This window comes from Narcine bancroftii, chromosome 4 (assembly GCF_036971445.1).
Source record: "Narcine bancroftii isolate sNarBan1 chromosome 4, sNarBan1.hap1, whole genome shotgun sequence".
In the NCBI taxonomy this organism is placed as follows: domain Eukaryota; kingdom Metazoa; phylum Chordata; class Chondrichthyes; order Torpediniformes; family Narcinidae; genus Narcine; species Narcine bancroftii.
In genome coordinates this window covers 10,379,922-10,403,983 of record NC_091472.1, presented here as the reverse complement: position 1 = coordinate 10,403,983, position 24,062 = coordinate 10,379,922, and the positions used below count along the sequence as shown (strand labels likewise).

The window sequence follows — 24,062 nt, the reverse complement described above, 5'->3', positions numbered from 1 at the left end:
AGCTGGGGCAATTGAAAACCCCAGTGCGTTGAGTTTGAACAGTTAGTTAGACAGCCGTTAGTCAAACGGTCAGTCTGTGGGTGGGTGCTAACCCAGCAGCTTCAGTAGGCAGGAGGCTGAGATTCTTCATTCACAGGTGCCAGCACTGCTGTGAAGAGCTGTCCATCATGTGGTTACCCAGCGGCATCAGCTAGAAGAAAGAAATATTTAGGGATTTGTACAGATAATAATCTGAAGAACTTTTATAAATTGAACTATTTATCATTGCTTTAAAATGTTGAGGAAATCTGGATTTGGGGAATTTTTTGGAACAAGTTACAGGTGTCGAATTTCTACAAAATCCAGATTTATTTTTATTATGAAATATTGAAGGAATAAGACCTAAATTAAAACTGTCAGTTTATCAATTGGAATTTGTTAAAGTTGCATTAGCGGTGGCAAGGAAATGTATTGCAGTTCCTTGGAAACCATACGCATCTGGATATGGCAAGATGGAATGCAAAATTTCAAACTTGTATTCCTTTGGAAAGAATTAACAGATAATTTGAGAAATAAATATGCTACGTTTTTACAAATTTGGTGCCCATATACTCAAATTTTAGTTTTAAGTTTGTAATGTACTTCATGTGCCGCTGAACCTGGGAGAATCTCCTCTGAATTGTCTTGCAGAAAGAACTCTGTTTAAACCTATGTGTTAGACAGCGTCCCTCGGTGCAATCCTGAAAGTTTCTTCTGTTTCTTTTATTTCATATAACTACATTGTATCTTTTATATATTAAGCATTTTGAAGGTGGGAGGTTTTTTAGGGGTGGAAGGATATATACCGTCATGTATGAAGTTCCCAGTTTGTTTGCTTTTTGCAATTTATATTATATTAATCTTTGACTACTGCAGATATGGAGAAAATTTTAAATAAAATATTCCAAAAAATATTCGAAGAAAGGAGACTGAGCTGCTTTGTTCGCGGGTGCCAGCACTGATGTCCCGACAGCAGTTTGTGACACTCTGACTCCCAGAGGTTTTTTGCCTGTCCAACCTGTGCTTCTCCAGTCCTCTTTCAAGATGACTTTGTGTGGCAGAACGCACTTGACCGCCCAAGACAAGATTTTAGAGAAGCAGACTCATGTAACAGAAAGTCACCTGGCAGCCCTGAAAAGATCTTCAGAGGTGCGGACCTCGTGTTAGTGACTAGAAGGTCACTGAGTGAAAATTCTCTTGTGAAGAAATTAAAGGTGGCCATTAGAAACTCAGTTAAGTCTCTCATATTCCCCTGCCAGGGTCGTAAGTCTGCAGTGATAACAATCATCTCTGTCCACGTTCAACTAAAAGACCAGTGTGGAAGTAAACTAAGGAATCAACGCTTGGAGACCAATTCTATGGTCTGACGGACTTGACGTGACTGACAGGGTTTTGTTTTGGGAGTTTTATTTTGGGGCATTTTGGGCGTGGACTGTAATGGTCTGGGTTTTTTTTCAACATACACATTATGAATATCTGTTGTTAATGTAGAGTTGCCATAAAGGCTTGTGTTCAGTTATTAAATTTATTGAGTGTGACAGATTAGATTGTATATAGATATGTTTTAAAGGAGATAAATTGTGGCAGGGTTTTTTTTTAGTGTCGGTCACATACAAACACTTTAAAACAGATCTCATTTAAAATACTGGAGCTCTGCTCAACCCAGATAGTCCAGGCTCTGAGTAACTATGCAAAAACTTTGGGGAAGGCCTATAGAGACTTCACTAATGGATTGTTGATTTGAAAAGCAACAGATGAAAGAACTCAGAGGATTAGGTTCGGAGCTATAGTCTGTCTGAGTGCAGTTTGCTGTTCTAAGAGGGTCATGTGGTTTTGCAAGCAGAGAGAGTAAAACAGGTCATTTCTCTGTGTGTGTGTGTGTGTGTGTGTGTGTGTGTGTGTGTGTGTGTGTGGGAGAGAGAGAGAGTCAGAGAGAGAGAATTCAGTTCTACAGTCAGCAGCTGGGACTGGAACAGGACAAGCTGGCAAGCTTGTGGACAAACCCCATTTTGAAGGCAGGTTTTGAGTTCTTAGCCCTTGGAGAGGACTGGATGACTAATGTTTCACTTGAAATAAGGGAAACAAAAAATAACTCTGTGGCGACCTGAAAGAAAGAGGTTCTCATCTGGAAAACCCTGAGGGGGCAAGTTTCTTTGGTAAGACACTGAAGTGGCTGATTACAAGGAATCAGTTTGTGTCCAGGAACAATAATTCTCTCTGTGAAAACTGACAAGAACCTTCCTGAATGGTAACCATTTACCTTTCAAGCACCAAAGCCTGGTGAACTTTATAAATGCTCAATTCTGTGCACAGTATAAAAATTGAACTTGGAGGAATGAGAAGTGAGATTGGACTGTAAACTAAAGAACTTTTCTGAACTTGTACACACATTACATACACATGCACTTAGAATTAGAACGGGGTTAAGTTAGGTTAGTTAAGTTAATAGTAGTAAGTTAAAGTTTGATCCTGTTTTCATGTTTACAGATAATTAAAAGCAAATTTTGTTTAAGTAACCATTTGTCATACTTACCTGGCAGGGGAGAATCGGTGGTTGATCTCCCAAGACGAGGCTATCCCATTGCAATTCAGGTGTGCTGACGGTTGCGATGTCCCCAAATGCGGGATACTTGATTGCAAAATTTGTGGTAGTGGGGGACTGCGTTCGTGCTCTCTCCTTTACAAAAAAAGACAAAAAAAGTAACCATTTGTCTTGGTGAATATCTATTGCTGCTGGGTTTTGGGGTCCTCTGGGCTCATAACATTTGTTAATTATATTATTGACAATTGTTAATAAATTTTGAGTTAAACTTAACCCATCTGTTTATGCATCTCCTAATTGCTGCCGATGTGGCAGAACAATCCAATAAAACAGAAATAAACACATTTCCTTTCATCTGTCACATCCTTTGCAGCTGCCCAGACCCCTATTCAATCCATTGCCAACCCGAGCTCCATCCATATCAATACGATCAGGAAGCCTTCAGCCCCCGAGGCCCTTGAGGAGCCCTTCTTGTCCTCAGCACCCTCTTGAATACCTGGTTCCCATGAGCCAGTCTCCAGCAGCCCGCAGCCAGTGTAGGTCCTTCAGTCGCTGAGCCTGCTGCCGTGGTCATCGTCCCACAGGGTCATTTCCTATGCTTTGCTTTCTCAATGATGGGTGTTCTCTTAACTTCTGCGCTGGTCCACTGCTCCCCTGGAGTTGGAAACCCCTCACAGCCTTAGCCAGCACAGGCACGTCATCCTGGGCGCAGACACGGTGGTTGGAGAAATTTGAATAAGAACACTGTCAGCTCCTTTAACAGGCTATTTGAAGCCGGTACAGAGCCCCCAACATCAGTACCAGTCAGTTGGACCCTACGGATGAGTGTGGCGTCTCCACTCCCTGGTCTCTCCGGGTCCACACCAGCGGAGCAACGCTGCTGTTACAGTAGCTCCGGCAGCGCTGCCATTTTCCTACATAGTCTGTCTTCAAGTTCGACCTTTCAAAGTGCATCCCTCACAACTGCCAGAAAGCTACGTGTGAGGAAAGGTTGCGGATGCAAGCACTCGTCATGTTACACTAGGTGTTCAAAATTGTGTCCCTCCAGAAACACACTGCAATCTACCTCTCACCCTGCACTGCTGCAGTCTAGTGACTTCTACTGCCAGACGAGTTTGCAGCCTTAAATGTGCCATTTACTGTAAATGAAAATTCTTATTAACTCTATTAATACAGTGACAATAATTCAAACTTACTCAAAGGTCTGTAAATGTCCAGGGACTTGCATTTGGGAGATTTACATTGGACGCTATAGTTTTATAGATTCAATATAAAGCGTGCTAACCTTCCAAGGTGCCTTCTCTTCATTGGAAACCATTGAGTTCTTTAACCATCAGCCTTAGGAGTTCTGTAATTGAACATGTGGTCGTGCTTGAAGTAATTTATCATCTTCCAAAGGATGGTGTTATCCAATTCTTCACTGGTTTTTGTTTTGCACTTCATTGATTGTACAATAATTGTCTTTTACCTCATTGATTCTGCCATTTGTAACCTTTCCACTTGAGGGGGGAAACTCACTCTTGTAATTTTCAGCATAAATTAAACTAAGTTGAATTCAACCAGATCTTCACTGGCACATCCAGCCGTGCATTCCTCAAAGACCTGCCAGTTTCTTATCATGAGTACTTCCCCAAAGGTTTATTGCTCCACTGATCCCATTCCAAATCCCCCTCACCCTTAGAGTCACTGAAGGAGGCACTGCCATGGGTTCCTGGCTGGGAATTTAACTCTGCATTCTCAAGACCATAAGATCATAGGACATAAGAGCAGAAATAGGCTATTCAGCCCATCGCGTCTACCCCTATATGTAATCATGAGCTGATCCATTTCTCCACTCAGCCCCAATGCCCGGCCATCTCCCCACAACCTTTGAATCTATCAATCTCTTCCTTTAAATACACCTAATGCCCTGACCTCCACATCCGGACAAATTCCATGGATTTGCCACCCTCTGGCTGAAGATATTCCCTATGCCCCTCTGTTCTAAGCAGATCCTGAAGTCGTGCCTCTTGTCCCAGACTCTCACACCATTGGGAAACACCCTTTCTTCTTTTTCTGAATATTTTATTTTAGTTTTCACAGACTTGCAAAGCCATTCATGTACATAATCCATCCCCTTACTTGCCACAGAGAGTACATTCCAAAAACTTACCCCGATCTCACTAATCATGGGGTATGCAACCCCTAACAAGACCTGCAATGGAATCGGCAATGCCGCTCAAAGAGAACACTAAAAAGAAAAGAAAGAAACTCCAAAGAAAAATAAAACTAAGGACCTGGGAAGTAAATGTCAGGGGAAATATCCTTTCTTCATCTAATCTGTCCCCGCCTTTCAACATTCAAAATGTTTCAATGGGATCCCCCCTCATTCTCCTAAATTACCAGCAAGTACAAGCCAAGAGCTGTCATACACTGCACACATGATGACCCTTTCATTCCTGGTGAAATCTTTGTGAACCCTCTCCAACATCGTTTCTTTAATGAGGAACCAAAACTGCCCACAATACCCCGTGAGATCTCACAAGACCTTATAATGCCTCCACATGGCCTATTGGATTGAAATTACTAATAAAGCCAACGTAGAGTTCAATAGAGGCTGTGGGCTGCAATTCCCTGTGGCTGCGCAACACCATTTTCTGTCCTAGATGCATGGCCTATGAATCCCAAGGTGCACAACTTGGTACCATGTTCCCTACTCTCTGCTTTACTCTCTTGCTCTTCACCACCCCCACCCCCACCCCCACCCCCTTTCCTCAACAACTTCTACAGGTACACCATAAGAAGCAGACTAGATGAATTCATCAGAGCGCGGGGCAGGAGCTGCTCTGCCCAAAATCGGGAGAAGCTCTATAAAGTGGTGAATGCAACTCAGAGCAGCACACAAACTTCCCTTCCCTCCATGGACTCCACCTACAGCTAGTTGTGGAAGGCAGCCAAGGTACTGAAGGGCCCATCACATCCCCAGACACACTCTCTTCCTCCTCCTCCTGTTGGGGAGAAGGCTTAAGTGTGTGAAAGTATTCAGCAACAGGCTTAAAGACGTTTCTTCAAATCAAGCTCCTGAGTGAACCCCACAGCAATGCTGCCCTTGCTTGGTACAGGAGAAGTTGGACTGGCAGCTCAATGTCCCGGAATTCCATTGTGTTTTCAACAAGATAGTGTGGGATGGATAAAAGGGCGAGTGGAGTTGCTCATTTGGGAAAATGCCAGCGTAATACTCAAACAGGCTGAAGGGCTCGTCTACAATATGGGTGGAATTGAGGAATGGGAAAGGTATGACCACATTAATGGAGTTGTATTATAGACCACTAATAGTTAGCGAGAATAGGAGAAGCAAATGTGTGGAGAGACAGTAGACAGTTGCAATCAAGGCTGTGATAATCAGTGATTTTAACCTTCCACAGATTGACTAGGACTATGGTAAAAGGGTTGAATAGGTTAGAGTTCATTAAATGTGTTCGGGAAAATTTCCTTAATCGATATCTAGAGGTCTTAACTAAAGAGAGTGGAATTCTGGATCTCCCATCGAGGAACGATACAAGGCAGCTGATGGAAATGTGCGTAAGGGAACCCTTTAGATCCAGTGATCATAATGTCATCAGTTTCAGGTAATTATGGGAAAGGATGGGACTGGTCCTTGGGTTGAGAGTCTACCAAAGAGAGTGGAATTCTGGATCTCCCATCGAGGAACGATACAGAGCAGCTGATGGAAATCTGCGTAAGGGAACCCTTTAGATCCAGTGATCATAATGTCATCAGTTTCAGATAATTATGGGAAAGGATGGGACTGGTCCTTGGGTTGAGAGTCTAAATTGAAAAAAGGCTAGTTTTAATGGAATCAAAAAGGATCAGATGAGTGTGGATTAGGACAGGTTGCTTTCTGATGAAGGTGCGTTTAGTGAGTGAGAGGCCTTAAAAGGTGAAATTTTGAGAAGATGGTATATTCCTGTCAGAATTAACCCTTAGGACTCCAGGCATTTTTAACTTTTCATGATATAATGTAAACATGGGGACACGGAGGATATTGTTGGTATTGTTGGGCTTGTTGATAGTCCCTGCAAAACCGGACATGGAATCCAAAGGGTTAAAGGCAAGACAAACAAGTCTAAGGAACCTTGGTTTTCGAGAGATATTGAGGCCCTGGTTAAGGAGAAGGGGGTGGAGCAGAGCAGGTACAGGCAACAAGGAACAAATGAGATGCTTCAGGAGTGTAAGAAATGCAAGAAAAGAAGGAAATCAGAAGGGCTAAAAGAAGGCAGGAGGTGGCTCCTGGGGCCTCATTTCTGCGAGGGGGCTCTGGTGACTGTCTTCCTTACAGGAATATGGGGAGAATGTTCCCAGTTGAGGAAGATGACCACGGCAGAGGACCAGTGAGGTCTCAGCGGCTGAAGGATTCACCCAGGCTGTGGGCTGTCAGGGACTTGAAATTGCAGGATCCCGCCAGGCTGGGGATCTGCTGATGGGAGGGTGCTGAGGGCAAGAAGTGCTCCCAAAGGGTCTCCAGATCATATCTGGAGCTCGGGTTGTCAAAATCTATGCTGCTGTGGAGGCTGCGGGAGCGCTGAAGGTGAATCCATTCTTTCTCCTATTGTTAGGGGTGCCAGGCAATGCTCAAAAGTTGAAGTATATCATGTCTATTACATTATTGTGTGTTGATAACAGAAACCTTGAACCTATCTATGGAGAAAAATAGATATGTAATCAGATGAACCTGTCTTCGTTCCAGGAAAGGGGATTTCAAAATATTAGAAACATCTCAAAGCTCAATACTTCCTTCATTCTCCTCAAACTCTCCCTGAAATGATTTCACCTCTGATTAAAGATTTTCCCTAACTTGGCTCCTCAGGGAACAGAGCTGGGAACAGAGCCCTCCAGTCAACATTACTCAGTGCTAGCTGAATTCCATGGAAGATCCTTACCTCAGTCCCAACAGAATCACTCTGCGCTAGGCTCCATCTGCACCAGGTGGAGATCCACATCTGTGTCCTCAGCTCAGTCAACTGGAAGCTAGGTGCCTTGAGAGGGATAATTGGGAAATGGCGCAGGAGGAGTGTAGAATCAGAATCAGATTTATCGCCATGAAGGTTTCACAAAAATCGTCATGGTGTGGCAGCATTACATTACAAATATTGCAATGAAATACATTTAAAAATAAATAAATTAATGCAAAAAAGAAGAGAAAGTGAGGTAGTGTCTCTGGTTCATTTTCCATTCAGAAATCTGATGGAGATGGAGAAGAAGGTGTTTTTGTTCATCTTCAAACTCCTGTACCTCCTTCCTGATTGTAGCAGCGTGACGAGGGCATGGCCTGGGTGGTGGGACTCCTTGAGGATAGAGGTTGGTTTCTTGAAATACCGCCTCATGTAGATGTCCCCAATAGAGTGGAGACTGATGCCCATGATGACCAAGTCTTCTCTTGTCCTGTGCATTGGCACCTCCATACCAGTCAGAATGCTCTCCACGGTATCCCTGTAGAAATTTGCAAAAGTCTTTGCTGATGTACAAAATCTCCTCTAGCTTCTCACACAGTTTAGCCACTGGCGAGCTTTCTTCATGATTGCATCAACATGGAGGCCCCGGGACAGATCTTCAGAGATGTTGACAACCAGAAATTTGAAGTTCTTAACCCTTTCCACTGCTGACCCCTTTATGAGGATTGGTTCGTGTTCTCCTGATTTCCCCCTCCTGAAGTCCACAATCATTTTCTTTAGGGCAAGGTTATTGTTGTGAAACCACTCAACTAGCTGATCTATCTCATTCCTGTACGCTTCCTCATTGCCGCCTGTGAGGCCAACATAGACCATAGAGGCCCTTAAACACCAGTCTAACCCTTTTCTCCTTCACATTTACTTGTCTTGACATCCACCTGTTAAAATGTCCTTATTGTGTCAAACATTTTCCTAATGAATGGCAGGGTGACACGGTTGGTGAAGTAGTTAGCACAACACCTTTACAGCGCCAGTGATCGGGACCAGGGTTCGAATCCTGAGCTGTCTTTAAGGAGTTTGTACGTTCTCCCCGTGTCTCCGTGGGTTTTCCCCGGGGGCTCCGGTCTCCTCCCATCATTCGAAATATACCAGGGGTGCAGGTTCATTGGATGTAAATTGGGCGGCACGGACTCATGGGCCAAAATGGCCTGTTACCGTGCTGTATGTCTAAATTTTTAAAACTTAAATTTAAATTTAAATAAGATAGACTTCCTCCTATTTTGTGTCCTTTTGTAGCAGGACAGATTGATTTTACAATAATACACCAGCTTTGCTGTCGTCATTACCAACACTTTACTTCATTATCTGCTCCTGTTTACTTGGGTTTTTGAGAACTTGAAGCCCTTTTGATGAAACTGCTAAGGAGGTGGGGGGGGGGGGGCGGGTGGGGGGTTCCAGCACTTTGAGCCCCACCGCAGTGCAAAAAGACGGATATAGACCCATTAGGATTTTTTCTTTCTTTGGCTTGGCTTCGCGGACGAAGATTTATGGAGGAGGTAAAAGTCCACGTCAGCTGCAGGCTCGTTTGTGGCTGACAAGTCCGATGCGGGACAGGCAGACACGGTTGCAGCGGCTGCAGGGGAAAATTGGTTGGTTGGGGTTGGGTGTTGGGTTTTTCCTCCTTTGCCTTTTGTCAGTGAGGTGGGCTCTGCGGTCTTCTTCAAAGGAGGTTGCTGCCCGCCAAACTGTGAGGCGCCAAGATGCACGGTTTGAGGCGATATCAGCCCACTGGCGGTGGTCAATGTGGCAGGCACCAAGAGATTTCTTTAGGCAGTCCTTGTACCTTTTCTTTGGTGCACCTCTGTCACGGTGGCCAGTAGAGAGCTCGCCATATAACACGATCTTGGGAAGGCGATGGTCCTCCATTCTGGAGACGTGACCCACCCAGCGCAGCTGGATCTTCAGCAGCGTAGACTCGATGCTGTCGACCTCTGCCATCTCGAGTACTTCGATGTTAGGGATGAAAGCGCTCCAATGGATGTTGAGGATGGAGCGGAGACAACGCTGGTGGAAGCGTTCTAGGAGCCGTAGGTGAAGCCGGTAGAGGACCCATGATTCGGAGCCGAACAGGAGTGTGGGTATGACAACGGTTCTGTACACGCTTATCTTTGTGAGGTTTTTCAGTTGGTTGTTTTTCCAGACTCTTTTGTGCAGTCTTCCAAAGGCGCTATTTGCCTTGGCGAGTCTGTTGTCTATCTTATTGTCGATCCTTGCATCTGATGAAATGGTGCAGCCGAGATAGGTAAACTGGTTGACCGTTTTGAGTTTTGTGTGCCCGATGGAGATGTGGGGGGGCTGGTAGTCATGGTGGGGAGCTGGCTGATGGAGGACCTCAGTTTTCTTCAGGCTGACTTCCAGGCCAAACACTTTGGCAGTTTCCGCAAAGCAGGACGTCAAGCGCTGAAGAGCTGGCTCTGAATGGGCAACTAAAGCGGCATCGTCTGCAAAGAGTAGTTCACGGACAAGTTTCTCTTGTGTCTTGGTGTGAGCCTCAGATTGAAGAGACTGCCATCGGTGCTGTACCGGATGTAAACAGTGTCTTCATTGTTGGGGTCTTTCATGGCTTGGTTCAGCATCATGCTGAAGAAGATTGAAAAGAGGGTTGTTGCGAGAACACAGCCTTGCTTCACGCCATTGTTAATGGAGAAGGGTTCAGAGAGCTCATTGCTGTATCTGACCCGACCTTGTTGATTTTCGTGCAGTTGGATAATCATGTTGAGGAACTTTGGGGGACATCCGATGCGCTCTAGTATTTGCTAAAGCCCTTTCCTGCTCATGGTGTCGAAGGCTTTGGTGAGGTCAACAAAGGTGATGTAGAGTCCTTTGTTTTGTTCTCTGCACTTTTCTTGGAGCTGTCTGAGGGCAAAGACCATGTCAGTAGTTCCTCTGTTTGCGCGAAAGCCGCACTGTGATTCTGGGAGAATATTCTCGGTGACACTAGGTATTAGACTGCTCAAACTACAGGGGAATCACGCTGCTCTCCATTGCAGGCAAAATCTTCGCTAGGATTAGGATTTTTTACATTTATGGTAATAGGCCATTTCGACTCACAAGTTCATGCCACCCAATTTACACCCAATTAATCTACACCCCCAGTTTGCTTCAAACAGTGGGAGGAAACTGGAGCCCCTGGGAAAGACTCACTCAGACCCGGGGAGAACTTTCAAACCCCTTACAGACAGCAGGTGCTGACCTGCCAACCCCTATGCTAACCATCCTGCCCCTATGCCAACCGTGCCACCTCATGCTAGCCATGCTCCCCTACGCCAAACATGATGCCACATATGCCAACCATGCCATCCCCTATGCCAATTATGTCACCCCATGTCTTTCTTTTGGAGATTTAACATTTTTAAAATGTTTAAGTTTAAATTGAGACATATTGCATGGTAACAGGCCCTTCCACGAAAAGAGAAAAAGTCATCTGCGTTCCGTTCCAAGAGTCTTCAGTTCTGATCAAGTGCAACTATTCTCAGTTGTCTTTTTGGCTATGCCTCCTTAAGACTCTGCTCAAAGTTTATGGGTCCCCTTCCCTGTGAAGCTGACTAGTTTTGGTTTGTCCTGTACTTCTCCCCTACCAATTAGATTTAAAAACCTTCTTAAAAATGTGATGTGAGCTGAAAAGAAAAGAAAGCTTTTACTTTAATGTCCAGTAACCCCCCCCCCCTTGAGAATGGCTGCTCTAATCAATCTCACATCCATAACCCTCTATTTTTCTTACACCTCTAATATTCTTGCACTTGAGAGAAGTGATAACCACCTTTTTTTGGGTATGGCCCCAGAAGACTCCTGTGCCAACCATGCCACCCTTACACTATCCATGCCATTCCCTCACCAACCATGCCACCCCTACTCCATCCATGCCAATTCTACACCAACCATGCCACCCTTACACCATCCATGCCACTCCTACACCAATTATTCCATTCCTACACCAACCATGCCACCCCTATTCATTCCATGCCACTCCTACACCAATCATGCCACTCATACTCCATTCATGCCACTCCTACACCAACCATGCCATTCCTACACCATCCATGCCATCCCTATTCCATCCATGACAGTCCTACACTAACCATGCCACCCCTACTCCATTCATTCCACTTCTACACCAACCATGCCACCCTTACAACATCCATGCCAATCTTACACCAACCATTCCATTCCTACACCAACCATGCCACCTCTATTCCATCCATGCCACTCCTACACCAACCATTCCACTCCTACACCATCCATGCCACCCCTACTTCATCAATGCCACTTCTACACCAACCATGCCACCCTTTATGGCCACTGTGGCACCCTGATTCCCTGTGAATCAGTCAAATTTAGTCATTTTTTTCTGCACTTTTCTCCTATTGACAACATAAAAACATAAAAATATTTTATGATTTCAGTCAGTGGTTCCCCCTTAAATGTGCTGTGGACCCCGGGATGTTATAGCCCCTCAAGAATAGGTCAAATCAAGGCAAATCAAATTTGTTGTCATCTGATTGTACTCCAGCCCTCGGTGCTAAGCATGCAGACACAACACACGTACAGACAAACAATACATGTGCAAGGCAACTATTTCATTCATACAAATAAATAAATAGATTTTCCTTTGTTCATAGTAGAGTTTCGTGTGGTGAGTATGAGCAGATCCTTTGGTCGTCCAGCATTCTCACTGCCCATGGGAAGAAGCTGTTCCTCAGCCTGGTGTGGCTGGCTCTGATCCTCCTGGATCACTTCCCCGATGGGAGCAGCTGGAACGTGCTATGTCCGGGGTACAAAGGATACTCAATGATTTTTGTGCGCCCTCTTCAGACAATGATCCTGGTAGATCACGTCGGGGGGTGGGCAGGAGACTCCAGTGATCCTCTCTGCCACTCTTATGGTCAGGGGTGGGGCACAAAAATGATCCAAACTAAAGATCCAGAGGAGCGTATTTTCTCCCAAATGATGCAACCATTTCATCTGAATCTTTCCATCCCAGATAGGGTAATTCCCCCATTACCTCATCAAAAACTGGAATGGAAATGAGATGCCCTCAACCTCGACATACCTGTTGTGAAATACCTACCATAATTAGGTGTGAGTTCACCTCGCTTGGATAGCATGAACATCAAAGCTTTTAATAGCACAATATTTTTACAGCGCCACCCATCGGGACCGGACTGGGGTTCTAATCCGTTGGTGTCTGTAAGGAGTTTGCACACTCTCCGCATGTCTGCATGGGTTTTCCCTGGGGTCTCCAGTTTCCTTCCACAGTTCAAAATGTACTGGGGTGCAGGTTAATGGGGTGTAAATTGGGTGGCACGGACTCGTGGGCTGAAATGATCTGTTACCATCTAAAAATTATATATAAATATATCTTAGTACATTTAATGTAAGTCCAAATGACCTTAGAGGGAAGAGATGGCTGTGTTGCCATGCCTAGCATCAAGATGAATTGGTGATATCAAACACAGAGCGACTGCTTCACCAAACATCTAAGTTCTGTGTGAGGGTCCAAATTTGAGCTTTCTATTGCAAACATATGAACTTAACAAATAGAAACAGAAGTCGGCCATCCCACCCATTGAGCCTGCTCTGCCATTCAATAGGCTCATCCCCACCTAACTGCCTTTTCCCCATATCCCTTAATTCCCCTACTATGTAGAAATTTATCCAACCTTGTCTGAGGTACCATCCGCTGCTTCAATGGGCAGCAGAGTCCATAGGTTCTCCACCACCCTCTGGGAAATGCAGTTCCTCCTCATCTCCATCCTAAATCTACTACCCTGAATCTTGAGGCCATGTCCCCTTGTTCTAGTGTTGCCCACCAATGGAAATGACTTACCGACCTCTATCTTATCTATGCCTTTCATAATTTTATAAGATCCCCTCTGATTCTCTAAATTCCAGCAAGTACAGTCTCATATCAATAAATCTCTCCTTATAGGTTAATCCCCTCATCTCTGGAATCAACGTGGCGAACCTCCTCTCCAAAGCCCGTACATCAAGTAAGGAGGCCAACCATTTCAACACTCTGCCAACCATTCCTAGTGACGTGTCTGCCCTCTTCCCACCCATTGTCAGGCTGAGACCAAACATAGACTTGAAGAACAAAATACTATCTTCCTCCGGACAGGCTTGAAGCCAAAACTCCGATTTATTGGCAGAGTTTATACACGACATCACATACAGCACTGAGATACTTTTAAATAAACAACGCTGGAGAAAGTCAGCAGGCCAAACAGTGGACTTTAAACAGCAAAAATCAAGATACATAACCAACGTTTTGGGCTTCACCCCTTCATCAAGGTATAAGAAAAATATAGGCAGGCGCCTGTAAGGTATGGATTGTGTGTGCTAATTGGCTCGGGATGGCCCGCCCCCTGATGACACTCTTACCTGGACTCCTCTCCTGGGACCCAGGCCATAAAGGTCGGGCCACCTTTCCCTTCCCTGCACTTCCCTAGTTTGTATCCGGACCAGCTCAAGTCTTTTGTGCAATAAAGCCTATCATTCCCCTCAAGTCTTTGTCATTGCAATTATTGGGGCCACTGATAGTGCCCAACAATTTATTACACAAAAATTTTAATGGAGAAGTTGCTGTGCCCCGATCAGCTAGAAGTGGATCCCCAAGTCCCGGGTGCATCGGAGCTCTTCAAGCAGTGGATTAACTGCTTTAACAACTTCCTGGAGGCCGCTACTGGAGTGGTTGATTCAGACGAAAAGAGGCTAAAGGTCCTACAGGCAAGAGTCGGCCAGAGGGTTTTCCAGGCCATCCAAAGCTGCATGACCTACTCAGAGGCGATGGCTGAACTATGGGAGCTATGCAAGCCCAAGATATTTTTTTTTTTGAAACTTTATTTATTAATTTTAACATATGAAGAAAGTAAGTAATTCACGTACAGAAAAAATACAAAATAAAGTAATACAAGTACAAAGTAACATAGTTAATACAATCTCTATACAAGCCCAAGATCAACGAGGTCTGCTCCTATTATCTCCTGGCGTCCAGAAAGCAGCAGCCTGATAAGTCAGTGGAAGAGTTCGTTCGAGCCCTGATCACACTGGGAAAAGACTGTTTGGGGAACCCCACAGTTTTGGTGTCAGGAGACCAGTGCGTGGAAGACCTGGTCCGGGACACTTGTATGTCAGGGTTGAGGTCAGATTATATCCAACAACGTCTCCTCAAGGAGGATCAACTCCCGCTGAAGTGGGCGATCCAACTGGCCAGAACCTTAGACTCGGCCTAGCACCATGTGGAGTCAATCACGGGCAGAAGTGGACCTACCCAGTACACGCCAAGCCACAATACACATTTGTCAGGTACCCCAATGGCCACGAGGACACTGTGCCTATCCTAGACCTAGCGAGGGCCGGGGATCCCGATGCCGCACTGCCTGTCACAACCCACACCGCAGAGCACACCACCCCAGTACTGGAGGCCGAGCTATCCGGCTCTCCTCCCCAGGAGTCAGTCCTCCGGGAGGCACCAAATTCCCCTTCCTCCCAGAAGCCCCCAAGCATCTCCCCAACCTAGACTGCTCCCTCCCCTGCATCCCCCCCCGCCCCGCCCCCCGGGACCGCTTCGCCTCCCAAACAGCAATGCTCAGACACACCTACCCTCCGGCGGTCCCACAGAAGGAGGAAGTTGCTGGTGCGGCTGAACCTCTAGGAATTTTTTTCTCTCTTCTCCTCTCATTGTGTAAAGGGGGGGGTTCTGTTGAAAAAGAGGGGGTGAATTTAATGGTATGGATTGTGTGTGCTAATTGGCTCGGGCTGGCCCGCCCCCTGATGATACTCTTACCTGGACTCCTCCCCTGGGACCCAGGCCATAAAGGTCAGGCCACCTTTCCCTTCCATGCACTTCCCTAGTTTGGATCCGGGCCAGCTCAAGTCTTTTGTGCAATAAAGCCTATCGTTCCCCTCAAGTCTTTGTCATTGCAATTATCGGGGCAACTGAGAGTGCCCAACAGCGCTCAAACAAAAAGGTGAGTGGGAGGGACAAGGGGAGCAGCACAGCCCCACAGGCTGGAGGTAACAGTGGATAAGAGAGGGAGGGCTGCCAAATCAAGGCTGCACATAAACTGAAGAAGCCACACCTAATATTCCATCTGGATCAAATTCTCCAGGTTCTGGTAGACCATTCCCCATTCTCTCTCTCTTCCCATCCCTCTGTCTCCTTTCCTCCAGCTCTCCATCCCCTTCCCTCTCCTTTCATAGAGCCATCCCACTCCTCCTGTTTGCTGGTGTGGCCTCCCTCTTACCTCCTGCTCGCGGAATTGTGCTCCTTCCCCTGCCCCTCCCCTCCCCTCCCCACCTGCCTGTCTACATTGTGCTCATGCCTTGATGAAGGGCTCAAGCCCGAAACGTCGGTTACGTATCTTTATCTTTGCTACATAAAAGACACTGTTTGACCTGTTGAGTTTATCCAGCGTTAACGTTGTACATCAATCGCTGAGTCTGCAGACTTTCGTCTTTTACTCCTGAGATTCTTTTTCCTGTGGGCGAGGCAGAATTTCTACTTATCTGTAGTGCACTCAAGAAATGTATACAAAAGATAGAAATGAAAACAAACTGACTGCAATACAGAAAATAAATATTCAATAATAAATAATGTGCAAAGTGAGAGACCTTAAATGAATCTCTGATTGAGTTTGTGGTCCAGGGGTTTAATGATGGAGGGGTAGTAACCTGATGGTGCGAGACTTGTGGAACCTGTACTTCTTTCCTGATGGTAGCAGTGAGAACAGAGCGTGTCCCGCATGGTGTGGATCCTTCATGATGGCTGCTGCTCTCCCATGGTAGCGTTCCCCATAGATGTTCTCGATTTTGGGGAGAGCTTTACCTGCGACATACTGGGCTGTGTCCAATGGCAAGAAGGTCGATTTTTCCAATTTTAGGGAACCCCCACCCCGACTTCCACACTCTTCTTTACCTCTTCCTATACTTAATGCTTTCCTCCCTCTCTCTAGCTTTCCTTTCCCCTCCCCTACCTAGTGATCTCTCTCTCTTTCTGTCTTCCGACCTCTTACACCTTCTGCCCTGTACCCTATCACCTCCGGCAAACTCCTTGCCTCCTTTATACATGTAATTTCCACCTTTTTTAATCTCGATAAACCATCCTGATCTGAAAAGTTGACTGTCCATTTCCCCCCATGAGAATCAGTTGCTCCAGCAGCTCTTTGTTTCCTATAAATTCCCGTATTTGCAGCCTTTATGAGGCTCGAGTAAAGTGAGCTGATCGTCATGCCTGAACCGCAGCCAAATACCCTGAAATCTAAAGCACTCAGACTCACATTCACTCAGTGAAAAACACTTTTATTCCGCTTCCAAGACTTTAATCAGTGCCAGATTTTTAAAAAACATTGGCGTAAAATTTTGTTAACCTGGTACACTCAGGACTATTGAGGTGCCAGACTGGGAGATTTTCCAGACTTTTGGAAATTATTCCAATGAATCCTCCAACTCATTTTAATTCACTTTTGTTTGTTAGCTGTTGTATGGTACAGTACTATATTAAATGTTCCTTACATGTTTCAAAGAGGCACAGGGGAAAAAATAGGTGTGTTAAAGGGAAGTGTGGGAAATAGGGCCTTGGTGGGTTTAAAGGGAGTGTAGGAATGGGGCCTTGGTGGGTTTAAAGGGAGTGTGAAAATGAGGCTGTGATGAGTTTAAAGGGAGGGTGGAAATGGAGCCTTGATGAGTTTATGGGAAATGATGCCTTGGTGAGTTTAAAGGGAGGGTGGGAAAAGGAGCTTCAGTGGGTTTAAAGGCAGAGTGGGAAATGGGGCCTCAGTGGGTTTAAAGGGAGCATCGGAACCTGGGTCTGGGTGTATGTGAGGGAATGAAGGAAATAGATTCCTGGTGTGTTGGAGGAAGTATGGGAAACAAGAATCGAGCAAACGGCAAACCAACTCATCAGCTTTCTGAACTGGAATCCAGGCAAGTTCCTGCAGAATGAAAGACAACAAATATCAATAAAATTAGATATCATGTATTTGATTCATGGGTGAAATGTGAAGATACATTGTGACCTTTTATGTCTTATTTTCGGATGATGTAAATGTTTCTAATGTATTTACTCTTCCAGATGAGATATCGTCTCACCTTTGTTGTTTCGATTTATGGTAGAAACCAAAAACTACAAAAAAAATCTAACCCTCAGGATAAGCTGCTTAGCTGTTTTTTTGTGTGTTTTTTTTTATTAGTGTAGGTTAGTTGAGGTTTTTTTAACTTAATACTTCAGATTTATTTTTCATTTTCACCCATTGCAGTGGAGGGTGGGGACGGAGTTGATACTGTTTGAAACTTTATCTTTTCATATGTGATACTGTTATTTTCAGTTTCGTTCCCTTTTCTTCATTGTATTTCCTATAAAAACCAATAAAAAAAGATTGAGAAAGAAAGACAACAGAAATCATTCCACTGTTTAAAAAGGAATGGAGGCAAACTGCAGGTAACTATCGGCCAGTTAAGCTTAACACCTGTGATCAGAAAAATGCTTGAAGGTCTCATTGAGGAAGAAGTAGGAGATCTCTGGGTAGAAATTGCTCCACGAACCAGGCAGGCAGGGATGGATTCAGGAAGGGCCAGACAAATTTATTGGAGCTCTTTGAAGATATAACAAGTGCAGCGGATCAAGGGGAACAGATGGATGTTGTGCAGTTGAATTTCCAGAAAGAATTCAATGGGGTGTCGCATAAAAGGCTTCTCCTTAACATAAGGAAGAGGGTAATCTAGTAGCATGAAAAAGATGATTGTTTAATAAATAGGCCGAGAGTTGGAATTAGAATAAAGTTTCAAGAATCAAGGTTCCTTTATTGTCATGTCAGAACATGTAATATTGCATTGCCCGGCACCCCTTACTGTAAGAGAGAGAGAGAGAGAAAGCTGAGACTTTTCTCTTTGGAACGTAGAAGGACAAAAGGAGACTTGATAGAAGTTTACAAGATTATGAGATGTATAGATAGGGTGGACACCCAGCACCCATTTCCCAAGGCAGGATCAGCAAACACCAGAAGACATACAGTGTGTACAAAGTGAAGGGGTAAGTTTTTTTTATCCAGAGAGTTGTGGGTGCCTGGAATGCCTTGCCAGGGTTGGTGGTGGAGGCTGAAATATTAGGGGCATTTAAAAGACTCTGAGGCACATGGATGGATGAAAAATAGAGCGTTACAGGGTAGGGAGGGTTTAGTACTTTTTTTTAAGGGTTTGCACATCAGGGGTGAAGGGTCTGTACTGTGGTGTAGCATTCTATTTCAGTGGTTAGCAACCTTTTCCTTTCCACTCACATCCCACTTTAAGTAATCCCTATGGCATCAGTGCTCTGTGATTAGTAAGAGATTGCTTAAGGTGGTGTGTGTGGTGATACACCACTAGCCTATTGCAGGGGGCAACCTGTGTACCTGCAGGAAGAGCACTGAAGGACCAGACAACACCTGGCCGGCTGTCAATCAGCTGACATGAATGGACCAAGCCCCACCCATTCGGCTGCCAATCACCCTCTGGGATATAAGCTACATCCAGCCCCTCGAGGTCAGTCTCAGAGCCAGCACAGCTACTCTCACAACCAGCTCTGAGGAAGTTTATGTCGAATAGAGCCTGTTGGAGAGACTTTATCTTTTGCTCGATAGCGCATCACAGTATGTGAGTGGGAAGGGAAGGTTGAGAATCACTGCTCTAGACTCAATTGTTACTGAAATATTTCGCTTGAGAAAAATTGTTATTGGCCCATTTCCTTTGGAGTTATGAAACCATGCACATAACGAGTCAATTAGGTATGATTAAAACAGTGGTTTTCAAACTTTTTCTTTCCACCCATATACCACCTTAAGCAATCCCTTACTAATCACAGAGCACCTATGGCATAGGGAATACATAAAGTGGTATGTGAGTGGAAAGAAAATGTTTGAGACCCACTGTTCTATGTTCTAAAAGAGAGAGACCCGTCAGAGACATTAAGTGCCCGTGGATTTTCTTTCAGCACCCCCGCAGCCTCCACAGCTACACAGACTCCTGTTCAATCCATCAACGACCCGAGCTCCAGATCCAAAGCCCCGACACAATCAGGAAACCTTCAGAGCCTGAGGTACTTCAGAAACCGTTCTTGCCCTCAACTCCCTCTCAAATCCCAACTCCGTCACCTGGTTCCAATGAGCCAGCAGCCGGTGTGGGCCTCGCAGTTGCAGGATTTGGAAACAAAACAGGCCGTTTAAAGGCTGTAGGAAGCCATGAAACCATTAGGACCGGGAAGTTTAAACCCTGCGGAGGAGCGTTGCGTCTTCGAGCTCAGCTCTCCTGGGTCCCACGCCAGTGGCAGCACCTGCCATTACAGCAGCTCCAGTATGCCAACATTTTTTAATTTATGGGAGTTTTCCTGAAATTAGCTGGGATATCAGTACTGGGCCCCACAGTTGTTCACAACATTTAGCGATGATTTTGAAGAGGAGGCAGAGTATGGTGTATCCAAGCTCAGTTTTTTTTCTTTGGCTTGGCTTCGCGGACGAAGATTTATGGAGGGGGTAAAAGTCCACGTCAGCTGCAGGCTCGTTTGTGGCTGACAAGTCCGATGCGGGACAGGCAGACACGGTTGCAGCGTCTGCAGGGGAAAATTGGTTGGTTGGGGTTGGGTGTTGGGTTTTTCCTCCTTTGCCTTTTGTCAGTGAGGTGGGCTCTGCGGTCTTCTTCAAAGGAGGTTGCTGCCTGCCGAACTGTGAGGCGCCAAGATGCACGGTTTGAGGTGATATCAGGCTACTGGCAGTGGTCAATGTGGCAGGCACCAAGAGATTTCTTTAGGCAGTCCTTGTACCTCTTCTTTGGTGCACCTCTGTCATGGTGGCCAGTGGAGAGCTCGCCATATAACACGATCTTGGAAAGGCGATGGACCTCCATTCTGGAGATGTGACCTGCCCAGCGCAGTTGGATCTTCAGCAGCGTGGATTTGATGATGTCGGCCTCTGCCATCTCGAGTACTTCGATGTTAGGGATGAAGTCGCTCCAATGAATGTTGAGGATGGAGTGGAGACAACGCTGGTGGAAGCGTTCTAGGAGCCATAGGTGATGCCGGTAGAGGACCCATGATTCGGAGCCAAACAGGAGTGTGGGTATGACAACGGCTCTGTATACGCTAATATATGTGAGGTTTTTCAGTTGGTTGTTTTTCCAGACTCTTTTGTGTAGTCTTCCAAAGGCGCTATTTGCCTTGGCGAGTCTGTTGTCTATCTCGTTGTCGATCCTTGCATCTGATGAAATGGTGCAGCTGAGATAGGTAAACTGGTTGACCGTTTTGAGTTTTATGTGCCCGATGGAGATGTGGGGGGGCTGGTAGTCATGGTGGGTAGCTGGCTGATAGAGGACCTCAGTCTTCTTCAGGCTGACTTCCAGGCCAAACATTTTGGCAGTTTCCGCAAAACAGGATGTCAAGCGCTGAAGAGCTGGCTCTGAATGGGCAACTAAAGAGGCATCGTCTGCAAAGAGTAGTTCACGGACAAGTTGCTCTTGTGTCTTGGTGTGAGCTTGCAGGCGCCTCAGATTGAAGAGACTGCCATCCGTGCGGTACCGGATGTAAACAGCGTCTTCATTGTTGAGGTCTTTCATGGCTTGTTTCAGCATCATGCTGAAGAAGATTGAAAAGAGGGTTGGTGCGAGAACACAGCCTTGCTTCACGCCATTGTTAATGGAGAAGGCGTCCGAGAGCTCATTGCTGTATCTGACCCGACCTTGTTGGTTTTCGTGCAGTTGGATAATCATGTTGAGGGGCAAGCTCAGTAATGAAACTAAAATGAGTAGAAAAGCAAATAGTGGAGAGATGTAGGGAAAGTGAGTGGGCAAGGGTCCGGCAGATGGAGTACAACATTGTCATTGTGAGCTCCCTTCTTTGGAGGGAAACATACATCAGATTATTATTTAAATGGTGAAAGATTGCATCCTGCTGTCGTGTTGAAGGATCGGAAGGGCTGGTGCATGAATCACAACAAGTTGGTTTACAGGTGCAACTTGTGATCAAGGAGGCAAATAGAACTCTTCATTCCAAAAGTGATTGAATTTGAAGTGGATCTGCAGTGGTCATCTACTGCATCCGGTGCTCCCATTGTGGTCTCCTCCACATTGGAGAGACTGGACGGAGATCACTCTATTCGCATCAATGACATCTCCCACTGGCCAACCATTTCCATGCTGCACCTCTCTCTTGCGCCAACATGTCTGCCCATGGCCTCATACACTGTTAAATGAAGACCATCCATAAATTGGAGGAGCAACTCCTAATTCTCTGACTGGGCCTTCTCCGCCCAGATGGCATTAACATCGATTTCTCTGGTTTCTGCTAGACTGTTCCCCGTTCTCCCTCTCTTCCCTATCCCTCTGTCTCTTTTCTTTCAGCTTTCCACCCCCTTCCCTCGGCATTCACAGAGCCATCCCCCCCTCCCACCCCCTGATTTCTCCACCTATTACCTATTACGTGCTCCCATTTTTCAGTTCACAAGATTACAAGAAAAAGGAACAGAAGCTGGTCATTTGGCCCATCAAATCTGCTCCGTGAAACCTCCCTGAGCTAAACTGTTCTCGCATCTAGTCCCAAGTTCCAGCTTTGTCCCCATATCCCATGAAACCCTGACTAATTAGATACCTGTCAATTTCCTCTTTAAATTCCCCCAACGATCCGGCCTCCACAGCTGCATGTGGCAACGAATTCCACAAATCCATAACCCTCTGGCTAAAGAAATTTCTCCTCATCTCTGTTGTAAATTGGTACTTTTTAATTCTAAGACTGTGGCCTCTTGTCCTGGAATCACCCAACAGGGGAAACATCTTATTTACATCCATTCTGCCCAATCCATTCATTATTCAAAATGTTTCTATGAGATCCCCTCTCATTCTTCTATATTCTAATGAATAGAGTCCAAGAGCCACTAATCTTTTCTCATATATTAGACTTCTCATTCCTGGAATCATTCTGGTAAACCCCGTCTGTACCCTCTCCAACCTTGCTCTATCCTTTCTAAGAGATTGTGCCCAAAACTGTACACAGTTACTCCAAATGAGGTCTCAACAGTGTCCCATGGAGTCTCATCAACACCTCTTTATTCTTATATACAATCCCCTTTGAAATGAATGCCAACATATCATTCGCCTTCTTTCCTGTCGATCCAACCTGGGGGTCAACTTTCAGGTTATCCTGCACGACGACCCCCAAGTCCCTTTGTACTTATGAGGTTTGAATTTTCTCCCCATCCAAATAATAATCCAACCGTTTATTTCCTCAACCGTACATTTCTCAGCATTATATCTCATCTGCCATTTCTTCGCCCATTCTCCTAAGCTGTAGAAGTCTCTCTGCAAGCTTTCGATTTCTTCTACACTTCGTACTCTACCACCTACCACCTATGAGCTCATTTTCATTTGTGTGGGGCTGTCACTTTAAGAGAACAATTTTAACAAAGCCCTAGATGACAGCATGTTCCTAAATTGGATACGCTTGAAGAGAAGCAAGGCAGTGTCCCTAGAACACAGGTACAGAGACCACGTGACCACGTGACCAACAGATTCAAGATGAGCACATAGTTTTGCTCGGGGGCCATTTTTAAAGGAAGCAGCACTTGAAGGGATGCTGCGCTGAAGTGGCCTCGTGATAACAGACAATTTGTCAGATTTCTCCGTGTTATAGGGAAATGAGTGGGGCCATTTTGAGGAGTGCTGTGGAGCAATGTTCTTGGAAGTATTACAGTACTGAATGTGGCTTTGTGTGTGGTTATCGACAATCTGTCTGATTTCCCCATGTTACAGGGGAATGAGCTTTGACGAGTCAGCACTTTGAAGGGATTATACTGTGCCTCATGTAGTGATAGAGAGAGTTTGATTTCTCCAGGTTATAGGGGAATAAGAATACCACACTGTGACCAAAAAGTGAAGGTCACTTTGATCGGTTGACCCATGGAAATGGTCTGGAAGCAGAAGAAATACTGCGTTTGCATTGTGAGGGTTACTTGAATTCAACTGACCCACGAAAAGGGTTTTGAGCATCAGACGCTTCGTGTCCCCTAAGCCAAGGAAGCGGGGAGTTTTGGTTGCCACTCATCCAAAAAGGACATTTCGCTGGAAGTCCCTCATCAAGGATTTCATGAGTTTATAAATAATCTGTCACCCCAGTCTGTCTCACCTGCGTGTCGCATTGATTTAAAACCTGCTGGTCAACATTGGATGTTCTGAGACTAAACTTTGAATTGCCTTTTGAGAATTTTTGCCTTGAGCTGCGCTGGCTTGGGGTATTCCACACACACATGAGTATAATTGCGCATAGTTGGGGGATATGTTGAGGTAAGTTTAAATAAGTTTAAAAATGTTTAGATAAGTTAGATAAATTAGATGAAGTGTTATTGTTTATTAATAGTTAAAATTGTTATTTTAAATATAACACTGCCTGGGCTCATTTCTATTGCTGCTGTCTAGTACATAACATACCTGTTGCCTGTGGGACTGTGTTCTTCCCCTGCTCCTCCTCCACCACCATTTTATTCAGACGCCTGACTACATTA

At 45.3% G+C, this 24,062-nt stretch overlaps 1 long non-coding RNA gene and 1 pseudogene across 1 annotated transcript; one reads left to right on the top strand and one right to left on the bottom strand.

Moving 5' to 3' along the window:
* Positions 1-2,543: 2,543 nt before the first annotated feature.
* Positions 2,544-2,698, top strand: LOC138762493 (U1 spliceosomal RNA; annotated as a pseudogene).
* LOC138759781 (uncharacterized) lies at positions 2,590-15,236 on the bottom strand. The gene is made up of 3 exons (XR_011355082.1): positions 15,151-15,236; positions 7,480-7,575; positions 2,590-2,695 (listed from the first exon to the last, which is right to left on the bottom strand). It is a non-coding gene; the product is annotated as an uncharacterized lncRNA (long non-coding RNA).
* Positions 15,237-24,062: the final 8,826 nt, after the last annotated feature.